This window comes from Aotus nancymaae, unplaced genomic scaffold (genome assembly GCF_030222135.1).
Source record: "Aotus nancymaae isolate 86718 unplaced genomic scaffold, 86718_ANA_hifiasm-v0.15.2.pri h1tg000025l, whole genome shotgun sequence".
NCBI classification, from domain to species: Eukaryota; Metazoa; Chordata; class Mammalia; order Primates; family Aotidae; genus Aotus; species Aotus nancymaae.
Window position 1 is genome coordinate 39,650,694 of NW_026988438.1, and position 7,727 is coordinate 39,658,420.

Below are 7,727 nucleotides of genomic sequence, written 5' to 3' on the forward strand. Positions count from 1 at the left end.
GTCAGATTTAGTGTTATTTCCAAAGTTTTCCAAGATAATTTAAGTAGCCAAAGATAGCTCACTTCAAATTCAAATAAAATTAATTTGGCAATATATATTTACTTGTAGTTTACATGGCTATGTACCTAAAAAAAAAAAAAGACTTGAAATAAAAAGGATACGTGGTGATTTCTTCTATTTAGAACTTAAATCTAATTTATTCTCAGCTTAAGTATAAAATAAAATTATTCGTCTAGTAACCATTTTTATTTCAGACTGCAGAGGCATCATTATTCTTTTGCAGTGAATAAGCATCTATTTTCATTCATGGTGCTTCTAATTGCTGATTTAATATCTTATCCCTATCTCTAATTTCAGGGTTACTGAACTTAGATCAGTGTGTCTATGACATAGAAAACACCTGTGAATATCATTCAGCTCCATTGTTAATTAAATATAGATGGGAGTATGATTAAAAACTTAGTAAAGACATGCTTAAGAAGGTACTATAGATAGAAGGATGAACTTGGGACTGGAAGACTTAAAATTATGCAGTTACCTTTTCACTCAGGTTCTGACTTATCCAAAATGATGCACCTAGGCAAAGGATTGGGGGTAATGTTTGGTTTCTGCAAATTTCCATATTTAGAGTCAAAGTTACATAATACAACGTGTACTTTTAAATAAATGATTTGAAGTGGAGAGAAGGGTAGTGTCTTTGCTTGTGGCTTTCTTGGGCTGAATATTGTGGTGGTGGAGCTGGGCAGGGGGCTGCCATAGCAAATCCAGATACATATTGGGAAAGCTGAGGGTTTCGGGGCTGGTGGCCTGCTTTCCCTGGCAGATCCTCCAGACAAACCTACACATTTACTTGAGTAAGACATCATTATTTAGAGCTATAATGCAATATTAGCAGAAGGAGCTTTTGAAGCCTAAGCTTGAGGTTCCTGGTGCCTCATGGCCAATTCAGAGTGCAAGGCCATTCAGAGATTCCCTCTGTTATCTGAACCCCCGTGTGTGTGACAGCAAAAAAGACCCATCAGTGGGAGCAACTAGCTTCACTGCTCAGGTGATTATCCTTCACCATCCAGGCCAAATCAATGCTGGCTATGCCACTATTCTGGATTGTCAAACAGCTCACATTGCTTGCAATTTTGCTGAGTTGAAGGAAAAGATTGACCACCATTCTGGTAAGAAGCTGGAAAATGGCCCTACATTCTTGAAATAGAGTGATCTTGTTGTCATTGAAATTGTTTCTGGCAAACCCAGGTGGATTGAGAGCTTCTCTGACAGCAATTGCTGTGGGTGTCATCAAAGCAGTGGACAAGAGGACTGCTGGAGGAAGCAAGGTCACCAACTCTGTCCAGAAAGCTCAGAAGGCTAAATGGATATTATCCCTACTACCTAACACCCCAGTCTTAATCAGTGGTAGAAGAATAGTTTCAGAACTGTTTTTTAAAAACTTGCCATTTAAGTTTAATAGTAAAAGACTGGTTAATGGTAACAATACTTTGTAAAATCTTCAGGAGGAAAGGAGAAAGTTTTGTGTACCATTTTGGTTTTTTTTTTCATACTGAAGTTTTAAGTTATTAGTTTTCAGAATCAGTAAATTTTAATGAAAACAACTTAACCAAAAATCTGTCACAGAATTTTGAGACCCATTAAGATAAAGTTTAATGAGAAAAAAAAAAGAAAGAGAAAAAGAAAGATAGGTGAGTGTTCATGGCAATATCTTGATTCTAGAATCAAAATATATGGCAGTTCATTACACTATTTTCTTTAATGTTTTAATGTTTGAAACCTTTAATAAATAATTTTTCTCTAGAAGAGTCTGAATAGAAAAGAATTTACTTAAGTAAGTGCTCATTCTTCCACAGTTCTTTCCTCTTCTGGAATCTGGGCAGAGGATGGAGTTTATGGGAAATTTTTGTGCTGACGGATAGGGGGCTTTCATCCCATACCCTCAGGCCTGCGTGCTGTCTTCTGGGATTTGGGGATTTTGCTCGTATCCATGGCTAGGTGGCCTACCTGGCTCACATCTCAGATGACTTGTTCTGCTGCTGCTAAGTTGTTGCCGGTTTGTCTGGCTCATTGGGCTCTCATGGTGGCACCTGTTGTCGTCCTCAGCCATTTGCCACCAGAAGGAAAATCTCTCCACTCTTCATCCCGACCTTAGGTCTGAACAACTTCATGTGTCTTACCATCATCTTCTACACCACCATGACACACACACACACACACACACACACACACACACACACATAGGATTTTGCCATGGACACATCGCCTATCTTTCTTTTTTTCATTATACTTTAAGTTCTGGGGTACACGTGCAGATCTTGCAGGATTGTTGCATAGGTACACACATGCCATGGTGGTTTGCTGCCTCCATCCCCCTGTCACCTACATCAGGTATTTTTCCCATTGTTATCCCTCCCCAACCTCCCCACCCCCTACTCTCCCTCCCCTAGTCCTCCACCCTCCAACAGACCCCAGTGTGTGATGTTCCCCTCCCTGTGTCCATGCGTTCTAATTGTTCAACACCCACCTATGAGTGAGAACATGTAACACATCACCTATCTTTCTTTCCTTTTCTCTTTCTTTTCTTTTTTCCTCATTAAACTTTATCATAATGGGTCTCAAAATTCTGTGACAGATTTTTGCCTAAGTTGTTTTCGTTAAAATTTATGGATTCTGAAAACTAGTAGCTTAAAACTGCCACAGGAAAAAAGAAAAAACCCAAATTAGTCCACAAAACATTCTCCTTTCCTCCTGAAGATTTTACAAGGCATTGCTGTCATTAACTGGTCTTTTGCTACTAAACTTAAATGGCTAGTTGAAAAAAACAGTTCTGAGACTGTTCTTCCACCACTGATTAAAACTGGGGTGTTAGGTAATAGGGATAATATCCATTTAGCCTTCTGAGCTTTCTGGACAGAGTTGGTGACCTTGCTTCCTCCAGCAGTCCTCTTGTCCACTGCTTTGATGACACCCACAGCAATTGCTGTCAGAGAAGCTCTCAATCCACCTGGGTTTGCCAGAAACAATTTCAATGACAACAAGATCACTCTATTTCAAGAATGTAGGGCCATTTTCCAGCTTCTTACCAGAATGGTGGTCAATCTTTTCCTTCAACTCAGCAAAATTGCAAGCAATGTGAGCTGTTTGACAATCCAGAATAGCGGCATAGCCAGCATTGATTTGGCCTGGATGGTGAAGGATAATCACCTGAGCAGTGAAGCTAGTTGCTCCCACTGAGGGGTCATTTTTGCTGTCGCCAGCAACGTTGCTGTGAAAGACATCTTTGGCAGATAATGTTCTTAGAATTGAGGCCCATGTAGTCCCCAGGAAGAGCTTCATTTGAAGCTTCATGGTGCATGTCAACAGACTTGACTTCAGTTGTAACATTGACTGGAGCAAAGGTGAGCACTGTGCTGGGTTTGGGAGCCCCAGTCTCCACTTAGCCCACAGTACCAAGACCACCAATTCTGTAGACATCCTGGAGAGGTAGACTCAAGGTCTTGTCTGTTGGATAAGTTCTTGGTAGGATGCATTGCAGAGTTTCAAGCAACATGGTTCTGCTGGCATTGCCATCTTTACAGGTGACTTTTTGTCCCTTAAACCAAGGCATATTAGCACTTGGCTCCAGCATGTTATCACCATTCCAACCAGAAATTGGCATACATGCTGCTGTGTCAGGTTGTAGCCAATTTTTGTAATGTATGTGCTGGTTTTGTTAACAATTCCCTCATGTCTCTTCTGGTTGTAGGGTGGCTCAGTGGAATCCATTTCGTTAACACCAATAATCTGGTGTTTCACTCATCTAAAATCTAAGCATACTTGAAGGAGCCCTCTTCCATCTCAGCAGCCTCCTTTTCAAACTTTTCAATGGTTCTGTTGTTGATCACCCCACACCTGTAGGTCAGATGGCCAGTAGTGGTGGACTTGCCCTAATCTACATGTCTAGTAATGATGATGTTGATATGAGTCTTTTCTTTCTCATTTTGGCTTTGATTTAGTGGTGATTTTCACAACACTCATGTTCTGGCTGCAAACTTGTCATGAAAATGCTCTTTTTTTTTCTGTTTCTTTTTCTTCTATGCTTTCCCCCTGCTCTGTTTTCCCCTGCCCTCCCTTCCCCCATCCTCTCCCCTACCCATTCATGCAAAAATATTTAAAAGAATCTGGGTATCATACCACTTTAGTTTCTGTATATTTGACTCTTCTCTTTAAAAAATACAAACCTTGTGCAGCTACTCTCTTAGAGCAGAAGAAACTTAACACTTTTATTTGGAAAATGTAATATTTTTTCCTCTTGATACCCAGCAGTATATGGCTTGAGAACAACATCAAATCAGTAATGGGAAAAAAGACACTATTTTTTCTTTGCACATTTCTTTTTAAGATAAAAGGTTGTTGGACATCTTCAATATAGTCACCATATAATATATTCATTAAAGTAAGCAATTTATAAGATTTCACATCTCTTCGTTATTGAGATAGTGATTATACAAGCCATTTTTTTGGTGCGTGTTTTGAAAGGGAGCTACGTATTAGTTTGCTTAAAAATCTTAAATACTTTCAGCAACTCCATAGAGCACAGACATTTACCATATTTGAAGTCTTATAATAGTAAGTATAGAAACATCAACAATTTTTGGAGCAGGTGAATCAGTGGCAGAAAATGATATGTGCATATATTTACACACACATACACACACATGCACACACACATATACACACATACATACACACATACAAACATACACACACACACATACACACACTTTCACCCAAGCATTTCACTTATAACTCCCTGAAAGTGTATTTAACTTAGAAAGCATTGATCCCTAGCATTTTTGAGTTATTCAATTAAAAAAAAAAATCTTAGAAAAGTTAAGGACTCTATCTCCAAAACTGAACACACATAGTCACACAATTTTGAATACATTTTGATTCATTCAAATGCAGCCATGTAGCTATAGGATACCATTTTAGCAGCCATAATCAAACCATTTTCATCTACTTTTTGGCCTTGCATACATTTTGACTTAATGGTAACGGACTTATCTTTGTTTTGCTACAAGCTTCAGTGCCAGGGATATCTTTTATCAGTAATGCTGAGAAATGTTCATTTTCCAGGAAGGTCACTGGGGCCTCCCCCTGCTTGGCACTTACTACTCTGTATTCTCCTTGCCAATTCAAATGCCTGTCTCTCCTAAACCCTGAAACTCTCAAGGGCAGAGACAAGGTCTAATTTAGAGGAGCACAGCCTCCAAGACCATGTTTGGTTTTAACAGGCCCTAAATAATTTCTTATTGGATGAGAAAATGTGCAAAGTGTTATTTTCATCAAACACTTACGAAAGCTTAAGATAAGTGAAGTTCAGTCATTTGCCGAAAATCAAACAGTGAATAAAGTAGTTTAGTGGATATGACTCTCAAGAAAGCTGACTTTCACTCTAAAGACATTTGCAGTACATTACCTGTCAAGGATTAAAAAAAATAGCTGCAGTGCAAGTCACTACCAATATGTGAACCCTTGTCAGAGATAAGGTCTCACTAGCTTGGGGCTGACCCTGAGAATGGAGCATAACTGTGCAGAGCCTCATGATATGGGTCGCAAAGAAGAAAAGAAAGGAAATCTTGAGTTAGAGAGAGGCTTCCAGAGAGCAAGACAATACATATTTTAGGGAAAGTGTTACAGTCTTCAAAATAATGGCACATTTTAGGACTTGTAGAATATTGATTCAAAAAATGTTTTAATCTCCTTAAAAATGAAAATATTTAAGGATTTGTGTTTTTGGGGGGTACTTTAAGAAACATTCTTGCAACCTAGGTATCAGATTGTAAGCCCAGTTAACTAGTTAACTGGTTGACCTTAGTTCAATATTCTTATTAACTCATGCCTTCCTACCCTCCTCCCTCCCAGCTGCCAATTTCTACAAAAGAAATCTCATTAATGTCTTTTGTTTATGACATGTCTGTGTTGTTTCTGTAACTTTTTTTTGTAGAAAAATAATCTGTTATTCCCTGTTTTACAAATGAAAATGTTGGATGGTTTTGAAAATAAAAGATGGATTTTACCGATGGCTTAGTCATTACCAACTTCTTAATCAACTAATCAACTTGATGAGCTTAGATGGTGACTTTATGGTGAATGGCACAAAAGACCTAAAGTGTCTGTTTTAATAGCTGAAACAACCCTTTGAGTCTCTGATTTATTTTTTCATTTTATTCCAGTAAAATTTTTATAATATAGGCTACCTGAAATTTGCCACTACTCTGAAAGTAGAATACAAATCAATAGAAGATGTTTCTAAGAAAAGCCAGCCACCATTGTGAGCAGAATCAATTTGAACATGTTAACTATAAGTTTGTACTCAAAGAGTAAACTCATATTCAGTGTGGACAACTTCTAAATGGGAAAGGTTGAGGAGATATGTTTAGAGAATAGCCTAACTTTTAGAGAAATTGCAGTCATTTTCTGTTTTGGGAATACGGGGATACATGAAACATTCAGGAGAGTTGTGCTTTTGTTGACTTTGATTGAAAAATCTATTATAGGGTCTTTTTAGTGTTCTTGGATGACTTATTTTGAAATCTGGAATTAAGAGAGCATTAAGAAAATACTGTGGAAACAGAATCTCACAACATCTAGGCATTTGAAAATCTTCTCTTTACCTTTTTATGTTAATTTCTTAATTTTTAAAAAATCAAGTGCTGATAGTAAATATTCATCCTCCAAAAGCAGCATTTATGAAATATCTTTTATATGTAAGTATGCTTATAGCATGGGATCATGAATAAGTTTGTATTTAGGATTGGACTAAGCCATAGATAATGCAAGTATTTTGGGGGAAGATACCCTTATTAAGATATGTCACAAGATTTCTTGTTGAGAGGCCCATCTCATGCTATCCTCTTACAATTACCTGAGATTGACATTGTTGCCTTCCTAAGGAAGATACCACTTCTTGTTAATGGGTGTAGGAGGTTGCAGTGTTCTATGTGTACACACGCATGTGCATGCACACACATACACACACTCACAGTTAAGATACCTACAGCAAAGGGAAAAAAAAGAAAAAAGAAATCACATATTATCCAAGACTTTAAGCCGTTTCAAGGATGTGTCAAAGTTCTAAGGTTGGCCTAAAATTAATGTTTTTTTTGTTTGTGTCCTGGAAGGGTGAAAAATTGAGCCATGAGTTTATATTACCTGAACAGCACAATTGGTTTGCAAGATTAGATGACCAATACCAGATCAAACGAGGGCACTAATGAAAAAGAACACAGAACAAGTAAATTTATATTTATATGTTTATTTATTTATTATTGGCGAGGCCTGGGAGAAGCTGAATGAGAAAGGTACATGGCAGCCTAGATTTTACAGCTCTGCATGGAGATCAAAGGTTAGAATGAAGGAACAGGAGATTCCAAGAGAGAAGTAGGCAATGCCAATCACCAACGTGGTTTTCTTTGACATGAAAATCATGTCAAAGAAAGGTAGACCTCAACAGGGAGACAAGTAGGGCTTGAGTGTGTTTAGCAGGACTCATTAGAATTCTGTGGGGATCTGGCAGTATCACTGTCACATTCCAATTATTTGCCATGGAGGTGGAAAACGCATTGTGAAAGAGTAATTTGAATAATAAAAATGGAGGCATACAGATGAACTGAGAGAAAGAGGGCTTCCTATAGAAGCCACTAAGAGAACATACTTGAGGAAAAAAGACCTTTAAGATA

The 7,727-nt window shown here is 38.0% G+C and overlaps 1 pseudogene; it reads right to left on the reverse strand.

Moving 5' to 3' along the window:
* Positions 1 to 2,723: 2,723 nt before the first annotated feature.
* Positions 2,724 to 3,780, reverse strand: LOC105713916 (elongation factor 1-alpha 1-like; annotated as a pseudogene).
* Between the last annotated feature and the right edge of the window lie 3,947 nt (positions 3,781 to 7,727).